Genomic DNA, 12,404 nt, shown 5'->3' with positions numbered 1-12,404 from the left:
TATATATTATATTGTGGTCATAGAGAGAGAAGTCGTTAAAACGTGACAAGAACTGAGTCTAAAAATGCTTTAGAGTCTCCACGTGTGTTTTATATAGAGAGGGAAAAAAAAAAGCTAATAAATGACTTCAGTAGCATTCGCAAAAGCCTTCTGCAGACGCACATAATAATGACCAAATTAAGGTCACAAACAAAACAATATGGAAATAATAAGTTTGTTGTTGAAAAAAAGAAAAGAAAAAAGAAACAACTAAAATTTTGCTTAAATTATGTATATTAGCTACACTTTAGCAATCGTGCTGCATCTCCTTTATGTGCATATAAAAAGAAAATTCAGAAAAAAGAAGAGAAATAATCAATCAAATTAACAAAATATTACAAGAAAACAGAAAAAAGGAATTCATTAGAATAACAATTGCTCACTCTCTTCCTCCTCCTCTATCCCATAAGTTCTCCTAAAGTTATCCATTGGAATGCGCTACACAAATCAAGAAAAAAATTAAGAATAATAAAAAAAAGTCAATATAAAGAATAGATAAATATATATATATAACCCCATTTATTGGAGAAAAGAAAAGAAACAAAAAAAGGATACAAGCCTTAATATACATGGTTTTCTTTTTTAAAATAAAATATCTAAAAAAAAATGAATTGTATTACTCTCCCGTCCTAAAATAAGTGTCATGTTTTCCTTTTTTGTTGTTGTCACTTTTGTTTTTCAAATAATATATTTCACATCTTTCTATATATGTCATTTGAGTTTAAAATTTGAAACTTGAATTTTTAAAATGGTAGTAATTTTCCAAGTATGTTCCACGTGTTCCTTTAAAAATTACTACTCCCTATAAACAACACTTAAATTGGAATGGAGGGAGTAATTTATTATTATTATTTGAGAAGTGGTATATAATTGTATGGGCTTTGCTAATCATAGTCGCGCAAAGCAACCGTGATTTTATAGTCGTTTGTCTTATTAATATAGGAATCAGATCCCATTAAATACATTAATTACTTAAGTTTCTATTTTAGTAAAACTTTACAAACATTACTTTTTTAGACAAATATACCCTTTTAAATTATCTAACTATCTTCTTCTCTTCCCTTTTAATATATTCACATGGAAATGTGGAAATGTGTATGTATGTATATATATATATATATATATATATATATATAATAACTACTGTTATATGAATGAATTCTGAAAAAGGAAAAAAAACTATAATTAGGATAATCCATTCTCAAGAGATGGATTCTGAAAGAAAAAAAAAAGAGTTAGAACAAAATCCGAAAAGAAAAAATAATAATAAAAAATAAAAAAGAACGAGAAAAGAATCCATAAACAAGATAGATTCTGAGAGTTTTAAAAAATACAAAATTAATTATATATATATATAACACACACGCACATATTTCCATAGGGATAGATTAAAAGGGAAGAGAAGAAGAAATGTTAGATAATTTAAAAGGGTATGTTTGTTTAAAAAAGTAATGTTTGTAGAGTTCCACTAAAATAGAAATTTAATTAATTAATGCATTTAATGAGATCTGATTCCTATATTAATAGGATAAACGACTGTAAAGCTACAATCTCGCAAGGCGATTTTGATTAGCAAAACCCATAATGTATAAAGAAAGTGGGAAAATAATATATTACCTAGCAAAAACAAAAGATCTAGGGGTTTGAGGAAGTGTTTTAATTAAAAGCGATGACTTACCATAGCTAAAAAAGCAGGTATGATAGGAAGGATTGCTATACGCGCTTCACGAAACAATAATCTGCCTGGAAGAAGGAAAATAGGTGCAAGGATGATAGATTGGATGATAACCCAGGGTGCAATGGCGGACGAGTCTTCAAAATTTGCATACAACTTAACAAACGAAACTACAATGGTGGACATAGCAGAAACAGCAGTAATCACGCATATACTTGTTCTTTGTTTGGTGGCCGCCAAGGGATTAATAATGAAGAACAAGTGTGCCGCCATCAGATTACAGCATGCAATAACAAATACCAACAATATTGTGCCGCCGCCACCGCCTTGTCGACGTGCTTTAGAGATCATTCCTTCAATCTTCTCGGCACTACCTCTACCTTTTCGACCCACAACTATACAATTTACAATCACCCAAAAACTAATACTAGTAAAATCTATCATACCGGACTAGTAAGAAGATGCATCTGAACCCCAGATAACCTCCACCGTTGATATAATTAACATAGAAGTTGCAGAATTAAGTACGCATCCGAATGAAAAAAATTTCTAGAAGTTCCCATTCTTTTATTTTTTATTTTTTATTTTATTAAAATAAAAAAAAAAAACGAAAACTTTCACCGTACCATGTATTTATATATAGAACCCTAAACCATAAGGAAACTAATTCCCCTATAAGAAAGGAAGGGAACTAATCCCCATAAGAAATGAACCTAATTACTAAAAATAACAAAATAATTCAATACCTTTACATTAAGGAGTGGTGGATATATATATATATATAAAAGAAGAAGAAGAAGAAGATATATGGGTGATCGATTATGAGCTGATTTAGTTGAATTAATTACACAATCACAAGTTCAATTCGCACCATTTTCATACAGTCGGTCTTCTGTTGATGTTACGTGCCATTTTTAATATATAGAATTCAACTTCAATGGACTATTATTTTTTTTTTTTTTGAACTTTTCTTTTTTCAATGTATATTTTTAAAGTGCGACTTTAATTATGGCTAACTCATTTGGCGTGGAGTGAAAATTTTGGTGGAAGCTTTATTGCTTATTCACGGGATAAAAAAAATCCCTTAATTGCGTTATTTTCATTTTACACTTTATCAACGAGGAACATTTGCCTCGTTAAAGTTGGAGAAATGCCATGTAAATAAATGTAAATATATCTTTAAAATGAATGACCCATTATGTAAGCACCTTGAAATATAAAACATGAAATCATACGGTAAGAAATGTAGTCCACTACAATGTCTTTCATAGTAAAATATAAACTCTATTATAAATCCCGTAGAAAATAGCTACCACCAGACAAAACAAAGAAATCCGTAAATACTATGTTGTAAAAATTTAATTTTTCTTATAGTGCCGTCCAGACTCCTACCGGAGGCAGCATTGGGGAATTTTTTGCCATGGGCAAAAGCGTGACCGAATAACACCAAAGTTCCCCCGGGTTCTGTTTTCCATAACTACTTGTTGAAGTTGATGGTCCTCTCTTTGACATTTTTGTTCCATTTTAGATGCTTCTGTATCACTTGTTTTGCCATTGGCTTACTGTGTCCTCTTTCTGGACAATGCCCATTTTTCTTTATTTTATATAAAGCTTACCCATTCAACTTTAATAAAAAAAAAAAAAAACTTTGCAAAAATTTTGAGATGCCCTTTGACGAATTTTCAAATACAAAGTCCTTCATACATACAGTTTCACACATGCAAAAAAGTGTGTTCGAGCCCTTTTTATATTTTATGTATCTTTTCTTTTTTGCCAATGTCCTAAAATTGAGACCCTTTCAAATTAGAAGCCCTAACCAACTGCGGCTAAGCCAACCCATAAGAGTATGATCCTTTCAATTCTATTACTCCCTCTGTTGGTCCATTTACCCAAAAGGTCGAACTGTTAGGTAAAGTAGCATACTCACCCATTTATACCTAATCTCTTTCCCATCCGATCCACCCGGACGCCTTCCGGGCCGGGCGTGGCACCGGATTAAGGATTGGGTTTGGCTCTGATTCTAACTGTAACGGGTGGGCGCTGGCCCATTTACTCAAAAGCTCGAACTGTTAAGTAAGGCAGCATACTCACCCATTTATACCCAATCTCTTTCCCATCCGATTCCGATGTGGGACAAAATGACCCTTGTTACAGTTGTCCACTTAAAAAAAATTGTCATATTCTTTTTATAGGTGGACACTTATCCATTTATTCAAATTAAAAAACTTCAGTATTTTCCACAGATAAACTGACCTAATCAAAATCACACAATTTCAAGCATGCACTCATAACATTATTGAATGCCTACCATATATATTTTGCCTTCTTCAGCAATGAACTCTAAAACCCCACGATGGAACGATGTTCCACCGCCGCATTGCGAAGCTCAAACAACATTAGATAATCGATATGAAGAGATGCAAGATTTAGTTTTTAGCATTTTAGATCAAAATTCCGAGACATAAAAGAAAGAAAGAAAAAAAAAAATAGATAAACCAAAGTAGAACACATCCCATGCCAACATATTTAAATAAGGCGGTAAAGGGCCGAGGGAGCACTACAACAAAATGGGCTTTTAACAACACATTTCCTACAAGGGGCATGCATAACCCTTGTAGAAAGTACTTTCTACAACAGGCCCGTGTAACCCCTTGTAGAAGAGTGGTTTTCAACAACAGGCCCGCATGGCCCCTTATAGAATAGGGTTTCTTTTTCTGAAAAGTTAATTTTGGCGGCTTAAGGAAAAAAGGCGGTTTTTTTTTTCATCAAGCTCTAGCAGCCCGCTAAAAAGGTAACATTCCTATTCTTCCCAAATTCGCACACCGCGATCCATCAACCAAAATCCACACGAAACCCTAATCCTCTAAGCCCAAATTTCGCGAGTTTCACCTTCAGAGTAAAATAACCCAGGTACGTGTATATATATATATATGGTTCATCTCTGTTCTTCTCTGTTATTCTCCTCTCTTCCTTCTCTGAGCTCTAACACAGTTCCCCGCGAGAGCAAATTGATCTTTTGATCAAATTCACTATCCGATCTCTAATCAAAAACAAAAAAATTCACTATCCTTCCTTCTCCTAATCTCTCCTCAGTTTTTGCCTCTTTTTATCTCAAAAGCCCTAGATTTATCTTTGTTTGATGTGCCCTTGTCTAACAAGTTTGGTGCAAAATAGGCCGGTCAGTTAACCTGATCCCCAAGAGGCATCTATTGGTCTCGTTAGGTCTGAGGCTTTTCATCTGAATCTGCCCGGGTAGTCAGCCAAACCCATCGACAACACCTTGAACCATCAACTTAGCTTACCTTGCTGATCCGTGTTCAAATGCTATCTCGTGAGGCGAAAGGATGGGATTGGGGCTCATAAACCAGATTACCCTTGTTCAGACTCCCTAAGATACGAAGAAACGAAGTGTTTAAAAGGATCACAGTCATCACAGAACCTGTTATTTTCTCCATTAACAATAGATTGAAGCCCTTAAATCTCTGTAAGTTTCAAATCTTGAATTATATTTCTTAATCACTTCACAATTTGTTGTTTGCTCTTCTCAATTCTGATACTTGGGTAAATAACTGAGTTTTGCAATTTAGGTTTTTGATTTGCTTTTGAAAAATCTCTCATCATTCAGTCCTGTAGAAAGAAAATACATATATACATGTTATGATTATATGAGTTTAATGATATGTTGTATAAATATTTTTTCTTACAGATTTCGATTTTGTTGAAGTTATCATTTCGTGCTTGCTTGAATGATTATTTGCATAAGGTTTCAGTCTACCTACTGATTATTTGATGGAGATCAGTCAGTTGCCAAGAATAAACAAAAATAAAAGATAATAGTCAGTTATTCTATATTTCCAATTTGGATTCTTTCATGCATGTCTAGTAGTTTATGGTTGTGACAGAATTTGGTTTATAGTGAACTCATTCTCTTCATTACTTTTGAATTTGTCGAGTTCGGGATTTCAGCTTTTTCATACATTAATTTTGATGGCCTTTCTTCCTTTTATCCCTTCTCTTTTGGTACTTATTTAACACTTAGTGCTGCATATATCAGTTACGCTTTGTCCAGTCAAAGTAAACATCAAGTGAGCTATTATATTAGGTTTTTGGAGGTAAAAATTAGTGGTTGTATATATTAATGATGATTTTGAGATAATTCCTAGATATCTTTATAATGGTGTGATTCTTCAATGAAGTGTGCATGGGCCAGTTACAGGAGCATTCCCTACTTCTTGTTTGTATATATTGTTCTCCCTTGTTGGGTTTGTACGGGTCTGTGGCCTTGCTATATATAAGTGTTTGATGCTACATAAATCGGTGTACATGATTAATCATTGAATTTTACTCTATTTATTATATTTTATTTGATGCAAAAAAGAATGAAATATAAAACCTTGTTTAAAGTCTTAACAATCTATATACATTTATAGGGTTTGCAAAACAAGTGTGTGTTTTGTGTATATATATTTATGTATATGAAGTGAACTATGTTTAGAATGCTTACAATTAGCTTCCCAACTGCTGGGTCCTTAATCTACCCCTCTTGTAACGACCCATAATCACAGGAACTCTTACGTAAGTTCGTACTCTCAATCATTGAATCGAGAGTGGAGTATAGAAACTCATGATGAGAGTGTAGTATTAATACTTTATATGTGTGTATATAGCAGTGATCAATTCAATTAAACAACAATATTGATACATAGTAAGGAGTCCTAAAAGAAATGTTTAGTGCCGTTTGTCTTGATAAATTTTGAATGAAGAGGATCTTAGGTCATACTGTGTTTTTGGTGACTCAGGTATCCAAATGAAGCTGACAAGCATTTGTTGTCTCGGCAGACTAGTTTGTCTAAAAATCAGGCACTCATTACCATCTTTTTGCATCAAATTTGATGTGTCATATTCATATTTATGTGTGTGTGTGTGTGTGTGTATATATATATACTAATAATTCCGAACTACTTTGTCTTTGTTATGATTTTTTCTACTTTTGATTTTGAATTATATATTATTCGACTTGTTCTGTTATTAACTCCAGGGATTGTTGCTTCTTTGGGTTCTTTATACTTGTGTACCTTGTGAATGCATCCCACGTTTCCTTGCATGCACATAGTCGTGATATATATAGTTGGTCATGAATGAATGAGAGAGATTATTTTGTATCTCTAATATGTATAATAAAAGTGAAAATTGAAGATATTGATTTGTTCTCTTCTGTTTTTTAGAAAACACTTCTCAAGAATTCTGAAAACCGAATTAGACCATTTTTTGGAAATTGATTGATTTATTTATTTTTTAATTAATTCAGTTTTCTGAACACTGTATTTTTTGAAAACTGTCAACGAAATGAATATTTGTAATTCTGTACTCTTTTTCTGTTTTCCAGTTATTTGATATGATGAACAGATAAGTGAATGAAACAAGCTCTATAAAAACATGTTTGGTTTAGAAACATAATTCTCATAGAATTATAATATACTATTATTATCTGAAATTTCCTTTTTTATAACTTAATTTTCCAGAAATTTCTTTTAGAAAACTTTCAAACCAAAGAATTTGAGTTGTTTAATGTTTTTTTAGTTATCCTAGAAATAAAAAATTGGAGCAATTAAGCAAACCGAATTTATAAGAACTCTATAATTAGTTTCCAACATTTCCTTATTGTTTCCTGCATTCTTACAAAGCCATTTCCACATCAAGTTTGGTCTTAAAACATACTTCTCATTGATTGATGGAAATGTTCAATGAGAATTATGTGACATCTCACCTTACCTCATTATAACGATGTTCAGATATTATGGAAAATATGAAGTGTTTAGATATATTTGACATGTATAGAAAAATTAGAAGTGTAAGGAGGTCGCTTGGTGCTTAACTGACTAGAGCTCAGCTTGGCTTGTTTAATAAATGAACAAGCTTGAATGAGTCTCGACATGAGTAGAGTCATGTTGCATACCCTTGTGTTGTACATAAACTTCTCACTGATAATTCAGCTACCACAAGGAAAATATTACATTCGGTATTCAATGCTTTATTTGCTGAACTGAATTACTACTTTTTCGTTTTTATTGGTTTTTACCATGTTATGCTCCTAAATCTGTTCATTAACCTTTATAGTGACTGAATTTTTTCAAATATTATTGGTAATGTTAGTAACTGAAAATCTTGAATGTGATATCTAAACTAAAAGTTTAGAACTGGAGGATATACGTGCTCTGTATCAGAAATCAGAATCATGCATGTGACAAGTCCACGCAATACATTTACCTCAATTTGCCCCTGCTTAACAATCACAGCCACTGTTTTATCCATATGGTTGGAGAGTAGGCATATAAATTTTTAATGACGTAGAAGAAAACTATAATGACAGAGGATGATTTCAACCCAATTCCTGACTTTTACATGAGCTCTGCATCCTGATATACTTTTATACTCGATTCACATTACTGTTTACTATATTGGAACTCGAATTCTTTGTTGTTAATTGCTATGATTGTTAGGAAGATTTTATTCACTTTATTAGCATCTTGTGTTTGCTTTACTCTATATGTTTTTGTCAGGTTGTATTAAACAGAAGGAGAGAGTTTCAATGGCAAAAGCTTGTTCTTTTCTTAAAAGTAGGGACAACAAGGTATATTGATCTAGCATTGCTCACTTGTTGAATATCAAGTAGGGAAGCTTATGTCTATTTTATATACATCTTTATATCTAGAAGTCTAATGGGTGTAATCTTCTTATGTTGAGTTTCCAGTTCACTTGACAATTTAATATTGTCACTTGAAGTCCTACTTGACTCTCCTATCTCATGTTGCAATGTCAACCCAATTAGAGCAAAAGACAGTTTCAGACAAGCCAAGTCATGACCTAATTGGTTCCTAGTTCCATAGGATTTTGATAATATTTTTATTTATGCAGTACCAATTGCATATATTGTACTATAATTTATCCAACCCTAAATCTAAAGATCTATTATAAATCATTAATTAACTATTACATTATTTTCAAGCATAACTAAATCACATAGAATAATACTAAAATCTACATCAAGGTTACTATGAAAATGTATTTGATGCGATGCCTCAATTAGAACATCGCATATTATAATTTATGACTATTTTACCCATGGAAAGAAGAAAACTACAATGAATGTGAAATCTAGAGTTAGAATCTATTTTTCTTCGGTGGTTATTTTTGTTAGGTGGTGTATGATATCTACTTCTTCCTTCTCTGGCAATGGATGACTGTTAAATCTTGAATGGCAGACTTAGAAAAATTACATTATACCTAGAGACGGATGTGGAACTATTATAGTGGAATCTGAAGTATGAAGTTTAAAAACCAAAAAAAGACTAGAATCGATTGTACTATTTATCACAAATAATGAACCATTGTTCTCCTTGAGACACCATATAAACTCCTTGATTTTTCGTTTTAAGTTGTTGGGATGTCACTTTCTCAGTGCTATAGGCATTGCGTAATTGTAATTTATGTTTATGTTTACTAGTGTGTTTGCTAAAACAGTTAAAATTTAATAAAATATTGAGCACAACCCCCTATAAATTTAACTAAAATCTAATTAAGACCATCTTCTACAAATTACACACTCTAACTTCGTATCAGATCTTCTTTCCATTGGTATGTCATTTTGGTAGGAAGTTCTATTTCAATCTATAACAAAAATTGTTAAGAATCTTAAGATGCAAACTAAAGAGACCGAGGATTTGATCTGTCTTCAAATCTTGGGACATTTTCACTTCTTCTGTGTAGGATCTTCATGCGTAAGCCTTAAGGTGAAAAACAAGAAAATGTCATGTTTGCATGAGTGTCACTCTCTTAAAGTCAGATACTTTTATTTTTCAGTGGATTATTCTCAGTCAACTCTCTACTTTTTAGATTTATATATATTCATTAACAAATAGGTATTACTTAGACCTGCACTAAAAACATTTTGTGGCGACGATCTTCAAGATTTTTCAAGTAGGTAATGTTATAGCCAGAGCTTTTGGTACTTCCTGAATAATTGACATCCAGATATTCTTTAAATTTCTCTAGGAACATCATAAGATGCTTTGGAAATAGTACTATCCTATCAATTAATCTAGACACAAAGGGACAATCTACTCTCTTATACTTGTAATATAATCTTTGCATAATATATTATGAGAAGTTGCCTGGAAGGGAAAGAAAAGGAAAAGTTGGGAATGGCAATGCTTTGGTTTTTGATTTCTAGCTAATCATAGGATATTTATCCTCTATGGAGTATGATCTGCCATCCAAAATGTTTTTGCAGTGTTTTTTTTTTATTCAGTTCATGCTAGAGTAGTTTGCTTTAGATATTGAGCAAAATATTCTTAAATCTGTATAATTTGGTTGATCTGGCTGATTTTTATTTCGTGCTTCTTCCTTCTCTGGCAGTGGATGACTCTTGAATCTTGAATGGCAGACTTAGAAAGAAAAAACATTACACCTAGAGACGGATGTGGAACTAGTGAGCTGATTTTCCTTTTTCGTTTATTATTTTGATGGAATTTTGTGCATTTGTTTCTTGTCATGTTTTTGGGAGGTTTTCATTTTATTTATTTATTTATTATTGTAAGTTAAAGTTGTTTGGGCTGAAGCCACATAATTAGATGTCTACAATAAAGGATGGCATAATTATATGTTAAATTCAATGCAGTCACCAGTGTTCCTGCACACATTAGATTTAGTTGGTTAAACCAAGCATATGAAATTCAGTTTAAACAGAAGCAGTCCTATGATGGGTCTCTCAAAGACTTGTTTGGTAGCACCCATATGCTTTGATCCCATTTGGTCCCCACCTACATGTATAAATTATTGATTATTATTATTATTATTATTATTATTATTCAGTTTAGGCCATTATTTGTGTATTTGCTTCCATTCCTTAGTTGTCTCTCTCTAATAAATTAATTGTACCCAATTCTATTTTCTCTATTTACAGGTTCAAGATTATCATCTTCTTTTGGGATACCTGGGTGTGCTTCTTAGGGTATTAGAATATGATGACGGGCACTACAATGAGGATATCAAGACAAGAAAAACAATTTCTAGAAGAGTGAGCAATTGCCTTAATATTTTGATTTTTTGTGGCTACTTGCCAGGTTACAATTTTTGTGGGTATATATATATGTCAACAATTATGGAATTGTACATTGAAGTCTTTAATGAATATAAGACTTCTTGAAATTTGTTTGTGATTGGTGGGGTTTGCCCTTTTTTATTTTTTGTATGGCTTGAGCTATTTTTTTTGCATGCATCAAATATGTTGATGTTGTTGATTTGCCCAAGGCTTGGTATGAAATTATATGGCTTTGGATGGAGTTTTGGTTGTGTAATATACATGGAAAAATAGAAAAATAGATACAGTTGTGTGGAAAAATAGATACAGTTGCGTTGGATCTCAAGAAAAAGGGCCAGACAACTATTATTATTTTTTTTTTTTAAAAAAAAAAATCACTTTTCACAAGGGGCAAAGTCCCTCGCAGAACAGGCAAAAAACGTTGTGGAAAGTTACATTTCTACGAGGGGCTATGTCCATTGTAGAAAATAACACCCTCTACAACGGGTGTTGCCCGTTTTAGAAAAATTTACTTTCTACAACGGCCATTGCCCATTGTAGAAGTATGAACTTCTACAACGACAGGAGATACCACAACGGGCCATGCCCATTGTAGAATTGTTTTTCGCCCCTTGTTAAAAGCCATTTTTCTTGTAGTGGAGGCATTTAACTGAAACATAAAAGATGGAATCAGCATTAGGAAAAGATGTTCTAGGCGCAAGAAAGTGTGGCCCATATATTAAATTTGAGACCTATTCAAATTAGAGACCCAAGTGCAGCCAATCCAATCCAATCCGATCCTTTCAACTCTATTATATATTAAATTCAAAAAACGTGATATATAATCGAAGTCGTTATCAATTGTCACATGATATGAACAACTAATTACAAGTGAGTCTAAAAAAATTGCATGAGTCTCCACGACACATTTTATATAGAGAGAGAAAAAAAAAAAAGAAAAAAAAAAGGCTGATAAATGACTTCAGTAGCATTCTCATAAGTGCATACGCACTTAATAAATAACAAATTAAGGTCACAAAACAAAGCAATATCGAAATAACAAGTTTGTTGTTGGAAAAAAAAAAAAGAAGGGAAAAAGAAAAGAACTAACTATAGTAGCCAACTAAAATAATCCACTTGTAATTCAATATTGTAATTAACCAACTTTGCTGCATCTCCTTTTATCTGCATATAAAAAGAAAATTCGGAAAAAAAGAAGAGAAATAATCAATCAAATTAACAAAATGTTACAAGAAAACAGAAAAGGGAACTCATTAGAAAAAAATTGCTTACCCTCTCTCTCTTCTTTCTCACGAGTTCTCCTAAAATTATCCATTGGAATGAGCTACACAAATCAAAGAAGAAAAAAGAGAAGTCAATTTAAAGAATAGATAAATATATATATATATATATATAAACCCAAAAAAAGGATATAATCTATAAGCCTAATATACATGGTATTTCCTTCCTCTTTTTTTTTTTTTCTAAAAAATAAAATATCTAAAAAATGAACTGTATTAATTTATTATGAGTATTATTAATTATTTACGAAAAAAGTGGGGCACAACAAAAACAAATTAGGGAAAATTAGACTTTGGTGACCAAAATTAA

The 12,404-nt window shown here is 32.1% G+C and overlaps 1 protein-coding gene and 1 long non-coding RNA gene across 5 annotated transcripts in view; one reads left to right on the top strand and one right to left on the bottom strand.

The window, feature by feature from the left end:
• The window catches only part of LOC132293926 (uncharacterized), a 33,196-nt gene that overhangs the window by 10,616 nt on the left and 10,176 nt on the right, over positions 1-12,404 (bottom strand). The window lies entirely within an intron of this gene.
• Positions 4,498-10,932, top strand: LOC132293925 (uncharacterized). Of its 2 annotated transcripts, XR_009477931.1 has the most exons (4): positions 4,498-5,198; positions 8,275-8,345; positions 10,130-10,202; positions 10,677-10,932. It is a non-coding gene; the product is annotated as an uncharacterized LOC132293925 (long non-coding RNA). The 2 variants fall into 2 exon arrangements; XR_009477930.1 differs by lacking the exon at positions 4,498-5,198 and having other exon boundaries at positions 6,581-8,345.

Source organism: Cornus florida, unplaced genomic scaffold (assembly GCF_030987335.1).
Source record: "Cornus florida cultivar Cherokee Brave unplaced genomic scaffold, ASM3098733v1 CherokeeBrave_3.0.0_Hap2_Chr02, whole genome shotgun sequence".
In the NCBI taxonomy this organism is placed as follows: domain Eukaryota; kingdom Viridiplantae; phylum Streptophyta; class Magnoliopsida; order Cornales; family Cornaceae; genus Cornus; species Cornus florida.
The sequence above is the reverse complement of the archived record's forward strand: the minus strand, read 5'-3'. Positions and strand labels throughout refer to the sequence as shown.